Source organism: Lepidochelys olivacea, assembly GCF_965140295.1.
Source record: "Lepidochelys olivacea isolate rLepOli2 genome assembly, chromosome: 1".
Taxonomy (NCBI): domain Eukaryota; kingdom Metazoa; phylum Chordata; order Testudines; family Cheloniidae; genus Lepidochelys; species Lepidochelys olivacea.
Window position 1 is genome coordinate 326,374,277 of NC_140411.1, and position 22,651 is coordinate 326,396,927.

Here is a 22,651-nt window from a genome sequence, read left to right on the forward strand (position 1 = left end):
TTTTAATCTCTCCTCATACAGAAGCTGTTCTATACCCTTAATCATTTTCATTGCCCTTCTCTGTATCTTTTCCTTTTTTGCATGCAGTATTCAAAGTGTGGGTGTACCATGGATTTATATAGTAGCATTATGATATTTTCTGTCTTATTATCTATCCTTTCTGTAATGGTTCCTTACATTCTGTTAGCTTTTTCGACTGGTGTTGCATATTGAGTGTATGTTTTCAGAATACTATCCACAGAGATTCTAAGATCTCTTTCTTGAGTGGTACCAGATAATTTAGATCCACCATTATGTGTGTATAGTTGAGATTGTGTTTTCCAGTGTGCATTAGTTTGCACTTATCAACATTGAATTTTATCTGCCATTTTGTTGCCCAGTCACCCAGTTTTGTGAGATCCCTTTGTAACTCTTCATAATCTGTTTTGGACTGAACTATTTTGAGTAATTTTGTATCATCTGCTAATTTTGCCACTTCACTGTTTATCCCTTTTTCCAGATCATTTATGAATATGTTGAATAGGACTGGTCCCAGTACAGACCCCTGGGGGACACCACTATTTATCTCTCTGCATTCTGAAAACTGACCTTTTATTCCTACCCTTTGTTTCCTATCTTTTAACGAGTTACTGATCCATTAGAGGACCTTCCCTCTTATCCCATGACTGTTTTACTTTGCTTAAAAGCCTCTGGTGAGGGACATTGTCAAAGGCTTTGTGAAAGTCCACTGGATCCCCCTTGTCCACATGTTTGTTTGACCCCCCCCCCCGAAGAATTTTAATAGATTAGTGTGGCATGTTTTCCCTTTACAAAAACTGTGGTGAAGGTTCCCCTACCAAATTGTGGTAATCTAAATGTCTGATCATTCTGTTCTTTACTATAGTTTCAACCAGTTTGCCTGGTACAGAAGTTAGGTCTGTAATTGTGAGGATTGCCTCTGGAGCGTTTTAAAAAAATTGGTGTCACATTAGCTAGCCTCCAGTCATGTGGTACAGAAGCTGATTTAAATGATAGGTTACATACCATAGATAGTAGTTCTGCATATTAGAGTTCCTTCAGACTTCTTGGGGGAATACTGTCCAGTCCTGGTGACTTATTAATGTCTTAATGATATGAAACAGCTCAGCGGGTTTCTGTTAGAAATGCAGGGAAACAATTAATGTGTGTTAATTGGGAAACAAAAATATCAGTAGAGAAATTAGATTAATTTTTAAACCTTTCCTAACTGAGGAAATCAACATGTCTAAAAATTGTAAAAGGACTCGTCAGGGTGCAGAAATAATTTCTAATCAGTAAATTCATTCTTTTCACTGTTTAAGTTAATCAGTGGCAGAATAGATACTTTCTTTTTAAATTAAACTGTTCTGGAGCTGAGACTTTTCACAATTCAGCTCAAACTCAGTTTTATACTGCTGAGTTATTAATCCCTGAAAATAATAGAAATGTTGATAGGCTCACTGTATTGTAGAAAGGATCCTGATCATACAGTCTCTGGTGGGACAGTTTGCATTTATTGAAATGTGCATGTTGAATTAACACCAGATTATAGAATCATGCAGTCTTTCATGTCTGCTTTCAGCTGTGCTGTAGAATGGTTTATCCTCCCCACCCTCTCGCCTCCCATAATGCATATGTCCTACATAGTGGTACAATAGGCAGGCTAATGTGTCCATCTGCAGTACTGTGGTTTTTGTACAAGTGAAACTCTTCACAGCTACCAGCTTGTGTATATGGTTAATGAAAATGGATTGACAGACATGTTTATGTGACTGATCTTTTTAAAATATATTTCCTGTAGGTGTTTGTGACTCATAAATGCGGAATTAGGCCCAAAAATCTCAGACAGGATAATGGGGTATTTGCAAGTACTTTACTGTATTTTAACATGCTATACAACAAGTAGCCCTGCATTTTTCCGGTGTTTATTTGTAAGGATTTATTATACTGAGGCCCAGGAAATCCCATCATTTCTGTTCCTATTCTTATGATCGTGCAAGAAAGTGGTTTATAAGTAGTTTCTATAAATGGATCTTCTTGAAAATATGGTATAATCTCTACAGGATTTTTATATCACTTTTTTGTGGTAAAGTAGTAGGTGATAAATTAAAGGTCATAATTTTTATATTACTTTACTTTTGTATGAGTAATCACTTCAGTCAATTACCAGAATCTTTGTAATCTGTTTAGTGATGGTTTTATCTAGGAACCCTTTGAATGATATTTAAATGTATTAATTCCTTGCCCCAGGCTTTCCTTTCTGAAGGGTTAAGCTTCATTGATCTGGCACATTGCCCAAAATATATTAAAACTAGAGTTTCCTTTAGAAAGACTGGTTTTAAGATTGGCTTAAAGCTAGATATTGCTATAGAGAGAATTAAAACTGAACTCTTTTGAATCTGAAAGTTAAAAATAAAAGGCCCAAGCCTGCAAAACACTCACAAGAGTCCCTCTATAGACAGGTTTCAGAGTAACAGCTGTGTTAGTCTGTATTCGCTAAAAGAAAAGGAGTATTTGTGGCACCTTAGAATCATAGAATATCAGGGTTGGAAGGGACCCCAGAAGGTCATCTAGTCCAACCCCCTGCTCGAAGCAGGACCAATTCCCAGTTAAATCATCCCAGCCAGGGCTTTGTCAAGCCTGACCTTAAAAACCTCTAAGGAAGGAGATTCTACCACCTCCCTAGGTAACGCATTCCAGTGTTTCACCACCCTCTTAGTGAAAAAGTTTTTCCTAATATCCAATCTAAACCTCCCCCACTGCAACTTGAGACCATTACTCCTCGTTCTGTCATCTGCTACCATTGAGAACAGTCTAGAGCCATCCTCTTTGGAACCCCCTTTCAGGTAGTTGAAAGCAGCTATCAAATCCCCCCTCATTCTTCTCTTCTGCAGGCTAAACAATCCCAGCTCCCTCAGCCTCTCCTCATAACTCATGTGTTCCAGTCCCCTAATCATTTTTGTTGCCCTTCGCTGGACTCTCTCCAATTTATCCACATCCTTCTTGAAGTGTGGGGCCCAAAACTGGACACAGTACTCCAGATGAGGCCTCACCAATGTCGAATAGAGGGGAACGATCACGTCCCTCGATCTGCTCGCTATGCCCCTACTTATACATCCCAAAATGCCATTGGCCTTCTTGGCAACAAGGGCACACTGCTGACTCAACAAGGGCACACTGCTGACTCAACCTTAGAGACTAACCAATTTATTTGAGCATAAGCTTTCGAGAGCTACAGCTCACTTCATCGGATGCATACTGTGGAAAGTGTAGAAGATCTTTTTATACACATATGTATACATATTACTTCACACACACTGCTTATGAGTTAGATTTTGCACAATCAGACCCAGTGTGAAGCAAAATACCAATTGAATCTTCAGCAGCAAATTCTTACAATCTCTTGTTAATGTGTAATAGATGCTTAGTGAAATGTAAGACATTACCTGGAACACTGAAGAAAGGCATTTTGAAATGTGAGTTAGTTTGGCTCCTTAGCAATTATCAAATGTCAGTTTGGTCACGCTAGATATATTCTTCAGAGAACATCAGTCATGAAAACATAGGAATGTTTAGTAACACTGATCTTAGTTTTTCACAGAAAGAGGAGGTTTTAAATTAGAGGCTGCTGCTTTAGTCTGCTGCTGTATTCTGTGTTGTCCATCTGTTTAAGCTATAAAATCCTTAAGACAAGGGACATGTCTTCCTCTCTGCATTGGGCAGCACAGAGCATGCTTCAAAACTGAGTGAAGTCCTGCCTGTAAAGCTTAAGGATAATTTAGACAAATATGATAATTAAGTCACCAGGCATATACAGCAAGGCATGGGGTACTACTGGTCAAGAGTTTAATTGAGGGAGACTTTATAACAAAATGTGCTGTAAAGTCAGATTTGAAAAAAGGACAAAGAGGATGCATGGCAATGTGGGAACTGCAGATTCTTCTAAATTCAGGGACTGAAAATAGCTGTGAAGCTGAGAGAGAGGGAGATGGATAGATAGAAGAGGTGCAATTAGAAAAGGTTACAGAGAGGTGAAAATGGGTTGGCAGGATGGAGTTGTGAAGTAAGGAAAAGGAGCTTGAACTTATTGCAAATCAAGAAAGGAAAATAGTGAAGGAAGACAGTCAGATAAGATTATGGTGAGATTAGATTTAATTGTGCCAAGATTGGAATGGACACTGAGGACTTGTCCAAAATAAAAAAAAGTTGCATTACTTTAACTAAATCAGTTTAGTAAGGTTTGGTCTACATTTAAAACCACACTCCCTACTGACACAGCTATACCAACACCCCCAGTGTAGATGCAGCTATGTTGGCAGAAGAGTGTTTCTGTCAGCAATAGCTAAAATGCAGGGGAGTGGTGTTCCTGCAGCTGCAGAAAAACGCCTTCTCTCACCATAGGCTGTGTCTCCTAGGGGGGTAAAATGGAATAACCTCAATAAAGAGCCAATTTAAGGTAAATCAGGAGTTTTCAAATTTCACTGCACCGCAACCCCCTTCTGACAACAAAAAATACTTCAAGACAACAGGAGGGGGAGTGAAGCGTGAGCCTGTGCAAGCCCCACTGCCTTGGGTTGGGGGGCCAAAGCCTGAGCCTCACCGCTCCAGGCAAGGGGGTCAAAGCTGGAGTTCAAGGGCTTCACCCCCAGGCAGGGCGCCTGCAACCTGAGTCCTGCTGCCCAGGGCTGAAGCCCTGAGGCTTTGGCTTCCTCCCCGGACCCCTGCAAGTCTAAGCCAGCCCCGGCAACCCCATTCAAAGGGGGTTGTGACCCACTTTGGGGTCCGAACCCACATTTTGAGAACTGCTGAGCTTAATTGAAATAGGGCAGTCATCTAAAACGAGTATCCACACAAATGGTTTGCATCGATTTAATTAAGTCAGTTTCTAAGCAGATTTAGTTAAATCTGCTCAAACTATGAGTAGATGAACAATGGGTGTCAAATTCTTCTCTCAGTTGCACTTAATTCTCTGGTGTAGCACAGGTGAGCAGAATTTGACCCTTTGTCCTCATCTGTATCTCTGTGTAATCTATCTCAATCATTTTAATTGGCACTCTTGTATCTCTGCCTCTCTTCAAAAATAAGACTATGGTGAGGCTGACTCCCTCCTGATAACATAATATGTTGCTGTTAAATGCCCTTTCCAGGCTCTTAATTCCATTTGTGTTTTGTACTGTTGACTGTTGATTGTTAACAGGTTCTGAAATAATGTGATTAGGTGAACTGAGAAATACATATCAGGCATTGTTAGGCCACATCTGCATATGGCAGAGTCAAAAATCTGACAAAGCATGTATCTTATGCAGAGAAGCTAATGTAATTCCTCTTGGTTTTTTCTCAGGTTGAAAATCTGATTTCCTATCTCTTATTCCTCCTTACTCCCCTCCTGAATAATAAATGCTTCATCTTGATATGTTGTACAATGACACACTGTAGGGCTACTCACATGTTTAGACAGAGGTGTTCTTGTGAGAAAACAGGGCTTTAATGCTTTGAGTTACCTTGTATAATGCTGTGTGCCACTTTAGGGAATTGCATTAGAAAGGGACAGACCTCACATCACCACCTTGCAGCTGTTAGTTAGCCGCAGACAAGAATAAGGATAATGTTCCCTCTTTCTTAGGCTACGTAAGACTCTCTCTTCATTGTGGATATTGGGTGATCCCCAAAACATCAGTGGCATAGTACCCAGATTAGTAAGAGTTTCCGTCACTGCCTGCCTTGTAACCTTGGGTGCCTTATTGCAGTGCTGCTGTGGCCCAGAGCCCTGACACCAACAGCCAGCCCACAAGCATAAATGTTTCACTCAGGCTTCCACCAACTTAGTTATTCCTGGCAGGGTGATCACAAGAGCCCTTCTAATCCTGAGTCTCCCCAAATCTTTCTACTCCAAGTTCTTAAGTACAGCAACTCTGACTTTTCCCTTCTGGTTTGTCACTCCCAAAGGTGTGAGACCAGCACCCCAGTTATCAGCTCACTTTGACACCCACGCTTCATGCAGGTTGCACAACAGAGACCTGCTTGGGTAAAAATAAACAAAAGGTTTATTTGATTGAAAAAACATAGATTAAAAAATGAAATAGTAAGAGAGAGCAAACACATACAAGTTACAGAGAAAATAAAAACACAACCTTAGGTTTTACACTTTCAAATTAGATAAAATCCTTTTTCTAATACAAGTTACCTATTGCCTCTTAACAGTTTCCCCAGCATTTCATAGACAGCACCCGCCAAGTGATTGTCCTTCTGTTTCTGGATGATTTAACTTCAAGCCCCTTCCCCTTTAAAATATTTTTCAGGGTTTTTTTCTTCTTCAGTCACTATAGATATTCAAAGTGGGAAAAACTCCCTCCTGTCTTAGTTTTCCAAGGCTGGGGTTTTCTTTTCAGTTTCCGATTGTTTCAGTGTTTTCCCATTAATTTTAATGGCCCACTCATTGCTCTGAGTCCGAGGATTCGGATACTATGCATGGTCTGCTGCTTCCATTTGGAAGGAATGTTTACCAGAGAGTTCCAACAGCATCATGGCAGTACCCTTCCTTGCCTCAGCCCAGTCGCCATTGGTACCCGGCTCCATGAGCACCACTGCAGCAAAAGCAGGATCAACCAGATTGGCCATATTGGAGCATGTGGCCCCAATATTCACCTTCAGAACTGTCTTGCTCAACCCTGTCCTTCGACGAGTACTCGTTCAGAACTATGGTTGGATGATGTGCTCGTCAGACTGGGTCTGACAGTACAGATGGATCTAGAGAGGTTACCCTTGTCATTCCTGGATGTGGCTGTGTCGTTGACACCCTCCTCTCCCCAAGACGACTACCGTTAATTTCAGGAGTTACTCAGAAGAATATCTAATGCTCTTCAGAGCCTGTTGGAGGAGGTGTAGGACAGTTAGCACCAACTGCTAGACATCTTGCAATCATCATTACTGGCCAGAGTGGCCCTACCAATCAACAACACTATTTTCCAACTGGCACACACCGTGTGGCATACCCCGGCCATGTGCACCCCAACCCCAAAAGGGGCAGAAAAGAGGTAGTATGTCTGCTGCCCAAGGGGTCTGAATTTCTGTTCTCCCATCCTCTGCCTGATCCAGGCTGCTACGGAGCAGGCCAGGCAACAGCATTCATGCTCCATCTCCTCAGACAAGGCGGGCAAGAGGTTAGACCTGATGGGTAGAAAGGTCTTGTCCTTGGTCAGCCACCAGTTCCGTATCTCAACCTACCTACTGCTGATGGCCAAATATGACATTTTGAACTATGGGCAGATGGCAGATTTTGAAGATAAACCACCTCAGCAGGATCATGACTGCTTTCCAAGCTGTTTTGCGGAGGGGAAGTTGATCTCCAGGACCATACTTCAGGCTGTGGTTAATTCTGTGGACATGTCCTTGTGTACAATGGTGACTGGAATCATCATGAGGAGGAATCCTGTCTACATTCCTCAGGCTTCACTAGAGAGGTACAATGCACAATTGAGGACCTCCCTTTTGATGAATCACATCTTTTCAAACAGAAGACAGATGTTTTCTTACACTCACTGAAAGAGTAGAGCCACCCTGCAATCCGTAGGCATATATATGCCATTGCTGAAACGAAAATGTTACCGCCTGCTGCCTATACAGTGCTAAAGAACTCACCAGTTCCCACCACCAGCAAGCATATGAACCTCCATAGAAGTGTCCGAAGGTCCACAGGTCGGGGAGAGGGCCGTCTCAAACTCTTTCTCCCAGCATGGAGCACAATAACATACGGACAAGTGGGTCCTGGATGTCATTCGACACCACTATACAATCAAGTTTATGATGCTACCTCCTCCACGCCACCCACTCCGAGCCCATTTCAGGGATTGCTCTCACGACCGTATTCTTACCCTAGAGGTGAACTCCCTCCTCAGAGAGGAGCAGTGAGCCCAGTCCCTGCAGCCTTTCAGGGCACAAGGTTCTATTCCAAATATTTCCTGCTGCCCAAGATGAAAGCGGAATGGAGACCAATCTTGGATCTCCGGCACCTCAACTCTTCCATTCGCAAACCGAAGTTTCACAGATCTCCCTCACTATAAAAAGGCATGTGATTTACAGCTCTCGATATGCAGGATGCTTGCTTCCACGTCTACATCCAGTCGATCCACAGACAGTTCCTGAGGTTCATGGTGGGTCTGTGACTATTCCAATACAGTGTCCTCCTGTTCAGATTTACTATTACTCCACAAGTCTTGACAAAAGTTTTTAACATTCATCCATTCTCGTCATGTTCTCATCATGTCGGACAACACTGCTACAGTTTACCACATAAATAAACAAGGAGGCACAAGATCCCCAGCACTGTGCGTGGAAGCAGTGTGCCTCTGGAAATGGTGCTTTGCACATTGTATCCTCTTGTTGGTGGCTTACTTACCAGGGACCAAGAATGAGATTGTTGGTGCTCTCAGAAGGAACTTTGCAACTGATCTTGAATGGGAACTGCATGACATGGTAATTGCGGACAATGGTAATTTTTGGTCAATGGGGAACTCTGGTCAGGAACCTCTTTGCATCTCACACAAACACCAAGTGCATTCAGTACTGCTCAAGGGAAGGACTCAGTGCCCATTCACAGAGTGATGCCTTGGTTCTTGACTGTCCGGATCATCTATGCCTTCCATCCTCCGCCACTTTTGCCACACGTCCTTTACAAACTCTGATGGAAGAGGGCAATGGTCATCCTGATTGCTCCATTCTGGCCTCACCGGTTCTGGCTTCTTCTGATTCTTCGCATGTTGAAATGTCCTCCACTCCTGCTCTCAACATTTCTGGAACTGCTCACACATCACAATAGCAGTCTTAGACACTCCAATCCTCATATCATAGACTTATAGAAGATTAGGGTTGGAAGAGACCTGAGGAGGTCATCTAGTCCAACCCCCTGCTCAAAGCAGGACCAACCCCAACTAAATCATCCCAGCCAGGGCTTTGTCAAGCTGGGCCTTAAAAACCTCTAAGGATGAAGATTCCCCCACTTCCCTAGGTAACCCATTCCAGTGCTTCACCACCCTCCTAGTGAAATAGTTTTTCCTAATATCCAACCTAGACCTTCCCCACTGCAACTTGGGACCATTTCTCCTTGTTCTGTAATCTGCCACTACTGAGAACAGCTGAGCTCCATCCTCTTTGGAACCCCCCTTCAGATAGTTGAAGGCTGCTATAAAATCCCCCCTCACTCTTCTCTTCTTAAGACTAAACAATCCCAGTTCCCTCAGCCTCTCCTCATAACTCATGTGTTCCAGTTCCCTAATCATTTTTGTTGCCCTCCGCTGGACTCTTTCCAATTTGTCCACATCCTTCTTGTAGTGTGGGGCCCAAAACTGGACACAATACTCCAGATGTGGCCTCCCCAGTGCCGAATAGAGGGGAATAATCACTTCTCTCCATCTGCTGGCAGTGTTCCTACTAATGCAGCCCAATGTGCCGTTAGCCTTCTTGGCAACAAGGACACGCTGCTGACTCATATCCAGCTTCTCATCCACTGTAATCCCCAGGTCCTTTTCTGAAGAACTGCTGCTTAGCCAGTCAGTCCCCATCCTGAAGCAGTGCATGGGATTCTTCCGTCCTAAGTGCAGGATACTGCACTTGTCCTTGTTGAACCTCATCAGATTTCTTTTAACCCAATCCTTCAATTTGTCTAGGTCACTCTGGACCCTATCCTTACCCTCGAGCATATCTACCTCTCCCCCCATCTTAGTGTCATCTCTGAACTTGCTGAGGGTGCAATCCATGTCATTAATGAAGATGTTGAATAAAACCCACCCCAGGACAGACCCCGGGGCACTCCATTTGATACCGGCTGCCAACCAGACATTGAGCTGTTGATCATTACCTGTTGAGCCCGGCGATCTAGCCAGCTTTCTATCCACCTTATAGTCCATTCATCCAGCCCATACTTTTTTAACTTGCTGGCAAAAATACTGTGGAGACCGTATCAAAAGCTTTGCTAAAGTCAAGATATATCAGGTTGGATATTAGGAAAAACTTTTTCACTAGGAGGGTGGTGAAACACTGGAATGCTTTACCTAGGGGGGTGGTGGAATCTCCTTCCTTAGAAGTTTTTAAGGTCAGGCTTGACAAAGCCCTGGCTGGGATGATTTAATTGGGGATCGGTCCTGCTTTGAGCAGGGGGTTGGACTAGATGACCTCCTGAGATCCCTTTCAACCCTAATATTCTATGATTTTATTCTTTCTGCACATTGTGATGGCTTTCCTGCGCCCTCAATAAGGCTTTTTTTAAAATACAGCCAGCTCTCCTGGACTCCTTTCCCCCTCATATGAGCCTCCCAGGGGATCCTACCCATCAGTTCCCTGAGGGAGTCAAAATCTGCTTTTCTGAAGTCCAGGGTCCATATTTTGCTGCTCTCCTTTCTTCCTTTTGTCAGGATCCTGAACTGGGCCATCCCATGGTCACCATCCCCTGGCGAACCTAGTTTAAAGCCCTTGTCACTAGGTTAGCAAGCCTGCCTGTGAAGATGCTCTTCCCTCTCTTCTTAGGTGGATTCCATCTCTTCCTAGCCATCCTTCTTCCTGGAACAACATCCCGTGGTCGAAAAGTCCAAAGCCCTCTCCCTGACACCACCTGTGTAACCATGCATTTACCTCCACAATTCGATCGTCCCTACCTGGGCCTTTTTCTTCAACAGAGAGGATGGACAAGAACATGACTTGCACCTCAAACTCCTTTATCCTTCTTCCCAGAGCCACGTAGTCTGCAGTGACCCACTCAAGGTCATTCTTGGCAGTATCATTGGTGCCCACATGGAGAAGTAGGAAGGGGTAGTGGTCCGAGGGCTTGATCAGTCTCAGCAGACACTCCGTCACATCCTGAATTCTAGCTCCAGGCAAGCAGCACACTTCCGAGTTTCCCAGTCTGAACGGCAGATGGATGACTCCGTCCTCCTTAGGAGGGAGTCCCTGACCATCACCACCTGTCTCCTCCTCTTGGGAGTGGTGGTCGTGGAACCCCCATCCTAGGACAATGCATTCCATGCCTTCTGGTTGATGGGGTCTCCTTCTGATCCCTTCCTTCAGGTGGCTCTTCCAAACCATTCTCCTCTTTCATTTTCTGGAGGTTACATGCTGCCAATTTTCTTCCCCGTTCTGCACTGCCCTCTGAGATTCTTCAGCATGCTGTGCCTGCAGTACCAAATGCTGACTTCTATCCAGAAAATCTTCATTTTCTCTGATGCAACACAGGGTTGATACTTAGGTCTCTAGTCCTTTAACCTTCTCTTCCAATATGGAGACCAGCTTGCACTTCCAATTCATACTTTTCAAACAAACACACGGTCAAACAGCCCCTGCAACTAGCTCCAGTCAGACAAATGGTCACAGGAGACAGACATTCAGATATTCACCCCACCAGCTCACAACACAGCCCCCTTAATGCAGCACTCACCGTAGCTTCTCTCTGACAGTTCCCAAGCAAACTCCTTCTGTTTGCCTGTTTGCTGCTTCATCCAACAGCCTGGTTTTTGGATGGGCACCTCCACTAGCACGAGAATGTTCATTGGTAGTATGAGATGTCCTCTCCAGTAACAGGAAGGACTCCATGAGATGATCCTACCAAGTTAAATGGGCGTATTTCACCTCCTGCGTCCAACAGAACAGTCTTGCCCCTGAGGCTGTTGACATCCCGATGCACTTGAACTATTTCCTCTGTCTGAAGGCCTTGGGACTTGCTCTTAACTCCATCAGGGTGCACACAGTAGCTGTTAGCACTTTCCATCCTCAGGTGGAGGAACATTCGTTTTTTATCCTCCCTTTGACTGCTTGATTCTGGAAGGGCCTTGTATGTCAATACCCACCCATTCAGCCTATCACTTCTCAATGGGATCTCACCCTAGTCCTTACATCAATAATGAACTCCCCATTTGAACCCATGACATCCTGTTCCCTTTCTCTTGTTTCCATGAAGGTTGCTTTCCTGATGGCTATTAGCTCTGCAAGGAAGGTTGGTGAACTGGGACCCATGATGGTAAACACACCTTTTCTTCTTCTTATGCTCCAGTGCATGATTCTACAACAGATGCCTTGTTCGGTGCAGCGGTTCTCCATTCCACGGTTCCATCATTTTCCTTGCAAACTCCTCTTACTTAGGTACTACTTGTTAATCACCCTCAATGGAATACAATAGGGACCATCACTCGAAGAAGAAGGGGAGGTTACATACCTGTAACTGGAGGTTCTTTGAGATGTGTGGTCCCTATCTATATTCCAGTCCCACCCTCCTTCTCCTCTGCTGCAGATCTGGTAGATGTGTGGTGGAGAAGAAACTGAAGATGTGGTTGGTCTACCCCACCCTCAGGTGAAACCACAAGGGAATGCAAGGGCACATGTGTGGGCCGACAGACACTACTACTTTGAAAAGCTGCAGCTCTGGGCATAACCCTCAGTGGAATACAGATAGGGACCACACATCCTGAAGAACTTTCAGTTACAGGTAAGTAACCTCCCCTTCCAGAAATCAGTTCCTTTGCATACAATAACCGGTGTAGCCAATTAGTCACTTTCTCCCTTGCTGAAAAGATATTTATAAACATCTACAAGGGAACAGAAAAACCCTGATCATTTTAATAGAAACTTAAAAAAATATTCAGGACATACTATTTAAAGGGTGTCCTGTCAGAAACTGGAAATTTTTATGAATTAGAAAAAATCAAGTTGACCGTGTCCCTTCATAGAGTTAAGTAGCTAAGCCCCAACCTTTTGTTTTTAATTCCTCTTTAGCCATTAATTTTAAGACTTCTCTCGCCTTCAAATGGCCCAGCCTTCACTAATTGACTGACTGTGGGATTACAGTGAGCACCTAAATGATGATACATGGGCAGAAAGCAAGCAGGAGCCAGCGCCAGACAGCACCAGGTTCCCAGCCCTATCCTCTGTTCTCCTACTTCTGTGTTTCAGTAATGGGATCTCAATCTACAACTGCAGGGACGGGCCAACAGAAGGGCAATGGTGGCACCTTAAGACTGCTGCTTCTGTCTCCCATCAGAAAATGAGAGCTACAGCTTTAAAAGAGAAACTTAATCTCAAAATTAAATGCTAAATTGGAATTTTTTTCTAACGGGCTTTAAAAATTGGTAAAGTTGTGTGGGAGGTGAGAGCAGCACTTGAGCAAGTTTGATTTGTGTCAGATTCCATTATTTCCCTATTTCATGTTAATATTTAACAAACTGGTCTCTCCTGTGCATTCATACTCTCTGAGTTCAGTTGTTATATTGTTAAGATACTTTTGTAATTCTTGAGCACTAACTGGCTTCTGTCTTTAAAGGTAGAAGATTCTTTCTTTTTTTTAAATGGTTGTCATGTTTATAGCCTTAGACTTGGTAAACTCTGGAATATTGCTTGATGTTTCATGTAATAATTCTTTACAACAGTTCTTGGTGCCTTTCTGTTCCATTAGCTCTTCACCATCTGTTATGCTGATGACACTGTTAGAGGGAGTAAGTGTTCTGGCAAGCTTTTTAGTTGTGCTGAAAAGTCTTATTTCTTTGCTTTCTAGTGATTTGTTGTTGCTATATAATTTTCTCAACTATAATCTTTGAAGGGAGCTTATATTGCAGTGCTCCTGTTATGCTAAGGGGCAGAGGATTGGAAATACTGACCAGAAGTTGAGATGGTAATGGGGCTAATTGCTATTTTCTTAATGCTTTTAAAGTTGGAAATAAAAAAGAAATTACATATACCAAAAGCTAGCGCAAATTTCAAATGTGGCCCACTAAAACTTGAAGAATTCCCCTACTGTAGATCTTAAACACCAACTATGTTTAAACTTGTAATATTCATTCAAAAACTTGGGAAATTCAGAAACAAAACAACTGGTTAAAAACACGTTGAGATTGAAAGTGTGCTTCCGTGCAGTCTAGCTAACACCTCAAACCGATGTTTCCTTCTGTACAAGAGTTTGACAACTTAACTTTGCCCTCCAACATTTGGAAAAACATATGCAAGGATCAAAATAAAAAACTGACAATTGGAAAAGGATCCTTGAATAGGAGATGGGATTCTTATCTTCTCCTTGTAAACTGTCAATTTGACCTTTTGTCATATATTTTTTCAAATTTTAGGGGGCAAAGCTAAGGTTGAGTGAGTGGAGTGAAAGTGAATGATGAAGGATTATACTTTAGTGGCACATAAAGTGGGCCCCTTAGCTGTTCATTTCCAGACATTCTGACACTTAGGATTTTTTATAAAGATGTGAAATCTTTGTGAAAAGAGTGTAATCTTGGCTTTGGGACTTAGCTGAACTTTATTGAAATGCAATTTCAGCTTCAACTTCCATTCTAACAAACTGTTTTATCTGCACATAAATAATAAGCGGACAACGTACTCTGACCCAGTACCCTAAGAATTTCAGCAATTTAATTAATTTTGTTCCCTGAAATAATTTTGACTGTCACTAATTGAGGTGGCTGACTTTGTCTAACTGTGCACTTGTTTGAACTCTTTAAATAGCTTTTACGATTTTGTCTAGAATCACTATTCATAGTGGTAGTGCTTGTAATTTACTAGTGTGTGCCAAGTATAATGATACTGTGCTGACCAATTTCAAGTCTAGAGGGATTTGCTAAAAGCGTCTTTAATTTCTAACCTCATTTCTACAAATATATTAGAAGCAAGAGGAAGACCAAGGACAGGGTAGGCCTGTTACTCAATTGGGCGGGGGGGGACAATAACAAAAAATGTGTAAATGGCAAAAATGGTAAATAACATTTTTGTTTCAGTTTTTACCAAAAAGCTTAGTAGCGATTGGACATCTAACATAGCGAATGCCAGTAAAAATGAGGTAGAATCAGAAGCCAAAATAGGGAAAGAACAAGTTAAAAATTATTTAGACAAGTTAGATATCTTCAAGTCACCAGGGCCTGATGAAATACATCCTAGAATTCTCAAAGAGCTGATTGAAAAGTCATGGAAGATGGGAGAGATTCTAGAGGACTGAAAAAGGGCAAATATAGTGCCAATCTAAAAATAGGGGGATAAGAACAACCTGGGGAATTACAGACCAGTCATTTTAACTTCAGTACCTGGAAAGATAATGGAGCAAATAATTAAGCAATTTGCAAACACCTAGAAGATAATAAGGTGGTAAGTAACAATTAGCATGAATTTGTCAAGAACCAATCCTGTCAAACCAAACTCATAGCTTTCTTTGACAGAGGAACAAGCCTTGTGGATAGGGGGGAAGCAATAGATGTGGTATATCTTGACATTAGTAAGGCTTTTGATACTGTCTCGCATAACCTCCTCATAAAAAAACTAGGCAAATACAACCTAGATGGAGCTACTATAAGATGTGGGCATAACTGGTAGGAAAACCATTCCCAGAGAGTAGTTGTCAGTGATTCACAGTCAAGCTGGAAGGGCATATCGAGTGGGGTCCCTGAGGGATCAGTTCTGGGTCTGGTTCTCTTCAATATCTTCATCAGTGATTTTGATAATGGCATAGGGAGTACACTTCTAAAGTTTGCGGACGATAACAAGCTTGGAGGGGTTGAAAGTGCTTTGGAGGATAGGATTAAAATTCAAAATGATCTGAACAAACTGAAGAAATGGTGTGACGTAAATAGGATGAAATTCAATAAGGACAAATGCAAAGTACTCCACTTAGAAAGGAACAGTCAGTTGCACACATGCAAAATGGGAAATGACTGCCTAGGAAGGAGTACTACGTTAAAGGGTCTGGGGGTAATAGTGCATCACAAGCTAAATATGAGTCAAGAGTGTAACACTGTTGCAAAAACAAACATAATTCAGGGATGTAATAGCAGGAGTGTTGTAAGCGAGACATGAGAAGTAATTCTTCTACTCTACACCACGGTGATATGGCCTCAACTGGAGTATTGTGTCCAGTTCGGGGCACCACATTTCTGGAAAGGCATGGACAAATTGGAGAAAGTCCAAAGAAGAGCAACAAAATGATTAAAGGTCTAGAAAATGTGACCTATGAGGGAAGATTGAAAAAATTGGGTTTGTTTAGTCTGGAGAAGAGAAGACTGAGAGGCGATATGATGATAGTTTTCAAGTACATAAAAGGTTGCTCCAAGGAGGAGGGAGAAAAATTATTCTCCTTCATCTCTGAGGACTGGATAAGAAGCAATGAGCTTAAATTGCAGCAAGGGCGGTTTAGGTTGGACATTGGGGAAAACTTAGTGTCAGGGAAGTTAAACTCTGAAATAAATTGCCTATGGAGGTTATGGAATCTCCATCATTGGAGATTTTTAAGAGCAAACGTCTGTCAAGGAGGTCTAGATAATATTTAGTCCTGCCTTGAGTGCAGGGGACTGGACTATATGACCTCTCGAGATCTCTTCCAGTCCTATGATTCTTTCTGTATGCTTGCATTAACTATCTCTTTACATCTTGTGCCCAAACACTCTAAAGAGATTTTAACTTTTTAATAACAGGTTTGGTTCTCTAAACACTTGAATTCTTCATCTGTTACCTCTGTATATTGGAATTTGACTTAGAAAAAATGCTCCTTCTTTGTGTAGTCTTTAACCCTTTTGCATCATCAGTTATAACACAATCTTTTATTGAGTAATGCAGTGTGCATTGAGAACATCCCAAATTCTATCCCAAAGGCATTAGTATTTCTTACGTTCCTTATTATCTGTCTTTAGTCCCTGATTAGGATTTTTAACTCGCCTGATCATATTTATTTGTAGTTGTCTAATTTGCATATATTTGTGTGTGTGTGTGTATATAATATAAAGTTTGTAGCTCACTTGGTTCATTACTGTGCAGTGGATTGGGAGGCGTGCATGATACTTGTGTTCTCAGAAAATGAAACCTTTTGCTTCATATAAAGTACTAGCTTTATTTCCAAAGGGAATGGTTCTAACATCATCATTTTTACAGCCACCATTCATGAAAACTGATCTGATTATAAACCTCAGAAGTAAGTTTCTTTCCTGTCAGCTAAAAAATTATGCATTTTTGTCAGTGCACCCTCATGGAAATTGACTAGTATTTGTAAGGTCTGTTATCTACATAAACATGTCTTGATCTGAGGCCAATTTGCTGTAATAATTTATTTGCTATTTTTTACTGTCTTCAAAGTTCAAACTCTGCTCCTAAAGCTGGTCTGTAGTTGTCTCACATCTGCAGACATACTGTAGTGCAGGAATCAATCCTGAAGCACTTACACGAGAGGAAAGTGATCAGGAACAGTCAGCATGGATTCACCAAGGGAAGGTCATGCCTGACTAATCTAATCGCCTTCTATGATGAGATTACTGGTTCTGTGGATGAAGGGAAAGCAGTGGATGTCTTGTTTCTTGACTTTAGCAAAGCTTTTGACACGATCTCTCACAGTGTTCTTGTCAGCAAGTTAAAGAAGTATGGGCTGGATGAATGCACTATAAGGTGGGTAGAAAGTTGGCTAGATTGTCGGGCTCAACGGGTAGTGTTCAATGGCTCCATGTCTAGTAGGCAGCCGGTATCAAGTGGAGTGCTCCAGGGGTCGGTCCTGGGGCCGGTTTTGTTCAATATCTTCATAAATGATCTGGAGGATGGTGTGGATTGCACTCTCAGCAAATTTGCGGATGATACTAAACTAGGAGGAGTGATAGATACGCTGGAGGGCAGGGATAGGATACAGAGGGACCTAGACAAATTGGAGGATTGGGCCAAAAGAAATCTGATGAGGTTCAACAAGGATAAGTGCAGGGTCCTGCACTTAGGACGGAAGAACCCAATGCACCGCTACAGACTAGGGACCGAATGGCTAGGCAGCAGTTCTGCGGAAAAGGACCTAGGGGTGACAGTGGACGAGAAGCTGGATATGAGTCAGCAGTGTGCCCTTGTTGCCAAGAAGGCCAATGGCATTTTGGGATGTATAAGTAGGGGCATAGCGAGCAGATCAAGGGACGTGATCGTTCCCCTCTATTCGACATTGGTGATGCCTCATCTGGAGTACTGTGTCCAGTTTTGGGCCCCGCACTACAAGAAGGATGTGGATAAATTGGAGAGAGTCCAGCGAAGGGCAACAAAAATGATTAGGGGTCTGGAACACATGAGTTATGAGGAGAGGCTGAGGGAACTGGGATTGTTTAGTCTGCAGAATAGAAGAATGAGGGGGGATTTGATAGCTGCTTTCAGCTACCTGAGAGGTGGTTCCAAAGAGGATGGTTCTAGACTATTCTCAGTGGTAGAAGAGGACAGGACAAGGAGTAATGGTCTCAAGTTGCAGTGGGGGAGGTTTAGGTTGGATATTAAGAAAAACTTTTTCACTAGGAGGGTGGTGAAACACTGGAGTGTGTTACCTAGGGGGGTGGTAGAATCTCCTTCCTTAGAAGTTTTTAAGGTCAGGCCTGTCAAAGCCCTGGCTGGGATGATTTAGTTGGGGATTGGTCCTGCTTTGAGCAGGGGGTTGGACTAGATGACCTCCTGAGGTCCCTTCCAACCCTGATATTCTATGATGATTCTCTCAACAAATTTTTTGGTGGCCTCAGAGTGCGGCCACCAACTCTTTCTGGTGGTGCTCTGTCAATTTTTCCTAAAATACTTAATTAACTTTAGGAAAAACAATAAATATGCACATCTACATGTCCAAATCATTTTAATTTATTTATGTATGGATTTTTTTGCAGACTCAATAATAAAAATAACGTACAGTTGTCTCTATCCTTTAATGGACCTAAGCATAATAGAAACAGATAAGGTACTTTGCATGTTCTTGGTTGTTTTGTTCTGTTGGTTTTTTTTTTTTAAGATTTGCTAGCTCTTAAGTCTGTTTCTGTTAAAGTGATATTTGAATGTTTATCACTTTTCACAGCAGCAGACTGCTTGCTAGCTGGGAGACAGTGAAAAGTGATATTAACATACAAATATCACTTTTCACAACAGACTTACTCAGCCCTGGCAAGCTGGAGGACAAATTAAGCCCTGGATAGGTAGGTGGGTAGGAAGGCAGCAGGGGTCAGGGGCAGTGTGGTGGTGACCTGATGGACCGGAGCCCTGCAACCATACGATGGTGGCCAAGAACGATGGTGGGGTGAGCCCGGGTTGGCACCTGTTGCCTCATGGCTGGGACTGGAGCTCGAAGCCCTGTGACCAGGGAACGGAGCCCACAGTTGCACAGCTGAATCTGCTCCCTCCCACCCGAGGGCTAAAGCCTACTCCTCCGGCATTTTTGGCTCCATAGGGGGGCAGGTCCCAATCCTTGCTGCTGACCCTAGGGGATGGTCCACTGCTTCCCGCCCCGCCCCCTGTCACTGGCCAGGAAGCTGTGGCTGCATGAAAAGCCCCTCATAGCTGCTTGCGGTTGAGAAACGCTGCTGTAGTCCATCTCTTTGTGCGTGAATGCATGCATCTTGTTACTACCTCTTTCATCCTGCAGAGACTGTCCCTCCCACAGATTTTTAATACTGGTAACAGAAAGAAACCCCACTTTCCAATTAATAGCTCCACTTTTATCAAATTTATCTTTATTTGCAAGTCACCTTTAAATATCATTTACTTAAATCTCTGTCACAGGGCATTTGCAAGCAGAGTTGGGCAAAATTTTTAAGATGAAACTTTTTTGCTGAAAAATGCAGATTTGGGTTGATGAAAACACTTTGTGAATTTTTATTGAATTTGTTGAATTGTTTAGGTTGAAAAAACCACAAAACTTCTGAAAAAATGAAAACATTTCATTTTGATGTTTTTGAAATTAAATGTTTAGGTTTTTTTATTCAAAATTACTTCACTTAGAAATTCACTTTGGTTTTATACTTTTTTTAAAAAGCTCAAACTTAATGAAACATTTAGTTTTGGAAAAAGAAAAGGAGTACTTGTGGCACCTTAGAGACTAACCAATTTATTAGAGCATAAGCTTTCGTGAGCCACAGCTCACTTCATCTGATGAAGTGAGAAGTGAGCTGTGGCTCACGAAAGCTTATGCTCTAATAAATTGGTTAGTCTCTAAGGTGCCACAAGTACTCCTTTTCTTTTTGCGAATACAGACTAACACGGCTGTTACTCTGAAACCTGTCATTTAGTTTTGGGTTGAACAAAACATTCTGAAAAAATTTCATTTCAGGTTGACCTGAAATTAATTAATTTTTTTTGGGGGGGGATCAGTTAGTGATCCAAAAAATCAGTTATTCTCACAGCTCTAGATACAAGGTGTCTATTGCTTTAGGATTTGTGTGTTGAAATATTTCACCAATGTATACTGTATATCCTTACTAATCATGCTTAGATGTCCAGCATTTAAATAATTAAAGACTAATCGCATGCAGTGGTGATGAGCCACTGGTCCCATGGGGCCTGTGCCCAGGGGCCCCAGCCAACTGGTGCGCCCCTGGAAAAAGTCTGCCACCGCCAGTAGAAGCTCCGAGCCCTAGTCACCAGGTGGGTGGGAGGGACGGGGGAAGCCCACCCATCCCCAACCACGCTCCGTGGCAGCAGTACTGGGCAGAAGCCCCCCCAGCAGCCCCCAACCTTGTCCCCGGCAGCAGCTGCAGAACAGGGGATGCCCTCCATCCCCAGCGGCCCCAGACCCCATCCCCGGCAGAAATCTCAGGATGGGGAAAGCCCCTGGCAGTGGCCCCCAACCCTGTCCCTGGCAGAAGCCGCGGCATAGCAGGGCAAGCCCCCTCCAGTGCCCCCTACCTGTCCCTAGCAGAAGCTGCGGTGTGGCAGGGCAAGCCCCTGTGCTCAAACCACTCTCCGGCAGAAACTCTGGGTGGGCAGGTCAGGAGAAGCCCCAGCACCCAAACCCCCGTAGCGTCTCTGGGACTGGAGGAGCTCTCTCCCCGCTGTGGCCCTGAGGCAGTGGCATGGGGACAGAGCTTCTCTGGTCTTGAGACTGCAAGGGAGGGGGGGTCAGGGGGAAGGAGAAAAAGGGGTTGTGGGGCTGCAGTGGGGGGGGGGCGGAATGGGGGCCACCCTGGGTGGAATGGGGGTGGGTCCCGGGGAAGGGGCAGAAAGGAGTGGGGCTGCGGCAGAAGGGGTGGAATGGGGGTGGGCCTGCAGGCAGAAGGGGAGGGGAAGGGCCCTCCACTTGCTCTGGCCCAGTGCTCCAGGAAACCTTAATCCTCTGGTCACATGCCTTGCTACCATAATTTAAATATTCCATAAAGTTACAAATTCCTAGTCCTAGCTTTGCTGTGGTGGCCCGGAATGCATCAGCTGTTTAAGAAACCCATAGAGCTGGTTTGAAAGAGCAGAGGAAAATTGTATCTTCCCTCGCTATATAGCATGATTTTCTAAATTAGTTTAAAATAAATAAAAAGTAACTTTAAGAACCATGCCATATACAAGATGAAAGTTACAAACCCACTTACCTGAACTCCTGTATTCCAGTTCCAGCAGGCGCTCCTTGCCTCTGTGGTTTTTGTTTGTTTATTTTGTTTGTTTTTTATGCTGACTTTTTTCTTTAATGTTGTCACATTATTTTTAATGGCTATGTCGTTTCAGCTATCCCATCATGAATAGAAAAAATATAGATAAAAACTGCTGAAGGAAATGAAAGTTCATAGAAAACCACTAATCTTGCCAGTCATTCAAAAGAAGTATTTGATGAAGTGAGCTGTAGCTCACGAAAGCTCGTGCTCAAATAAATTGGTTAGTCTCTAAGGTGCCACAAGTTCTCCTTTTCTTTTTGCAAAGACAGACTAACACAGCTGTTACTCTGTAACCACACATTAAAGAGAAGACTCTTTGCTTTCTGTCAGGATAATGCTCCCCTGCTGTGTATCTTAATAGTTAACAATGCTACTTTTAATCTACAGACCAAAACGTTGATTTTGAATGTTTCACCACTCTGGAAGGTATTTGAGTTACTTTATAACTATATTTCTCTCACAGTTTTTGATCTCTTGCTCTTCACACTGACAAGGGCTAGGAAATCCAGTTTCTGGTTGGCTAGCTGAAGTATGCATACTCCCTTGCAGGCTGATTAAAGGAAGTGGATTGGCGGGCTCCAAAAGGAGACTACTGCAGTCATCTTTAACTGTAAAAAGCACTTGCCATAGTGAGGGCTATGAAAATGAGGAGTAAACGGTGGGTAGTGAAGGCTCCACTACCTTTTTGTCTCTCTTACAGTTCTCTGTAGCACTTATCTCCATAGTATCTGAATTACTGAATAGGTAATTTAGATCCATAAGGCATTGTCCCTACTGGGCATAGAGTGGATTTTGCTTTTCACCTCTGATGAGTACTACAAGCATTTTTAGAATTCCCCCCTCCCCCACAGACTTTTTGTTAGTATTCTTTGTCTTTTGTTATAGCTGTGAGGCTTTAACAAAAAAGCAGGGTCTCCTTTAAAGAAAATTTAGTTAGTTACACCCTGTCCCCTTGAAACTTAACATTAGAATTATGTTCTGCTATTAATCCTCACTAAGGACAGTAACATTAGGCATGCGTTTGGATGCTGTTATAGTTATATACTAGTTTTGAAACCAAAATAACATGATATTGATAACTGGAATAGCTTTTGGAACTGCCTCTGGACCCCCAGTCACTAGACTGGTAGAGATCATGTATTTATAGGAGCAGTATTCTTGGACTTCGATGGAAAGGACACAAAAATACTCCTGTCAGAATTATTCTGAGGCGGCAGTGTTGTCTGAGGAGGTAGTGCCCTGGATAGTGGCAGAAGCTGAGGAGGAGGTTGAGAATTGCTACATATTTGTAA

The 22,651-nt window shown here is 42.9% G+C and overlaps 1 protein-coding gene and 1 long non-coding RNA gene across 3 annotated transcripts in view; one reads left to right on the plus strand and one right to left on the minus strand.

The window, feature by feature from the left end:
* Nucleotides 1–21,404, minus strand: part of LOC311515169 — a 44,765-nt gene extending 23,361 nt beyond the window's left edge. The window contains exons 1-2 of the long non-coding RNA XR_014710070.1: nucleotides 21,300–21,404; nucleotides 1,024–1,133 (exon numbers count right to left, since the gene is read on the minus strand). This is a non-coding gene — a long non-coding RNA (uncharacterized lncRNA). The remainder of the gene's footprint in view (nucleotides 1–1,023; nucleotides 1,134–21,299) is intronic.
* COG5 (component of oligomeric golgi complex 5) overlaps nucleotides 1–22,651 on the plus strand; it is a 301,746-nt gene that overhangs the window by 178,422 nt on the left and 100,673 nt on the right. The gene's annotated exons all lie outside the window — the stretch shown is intronic.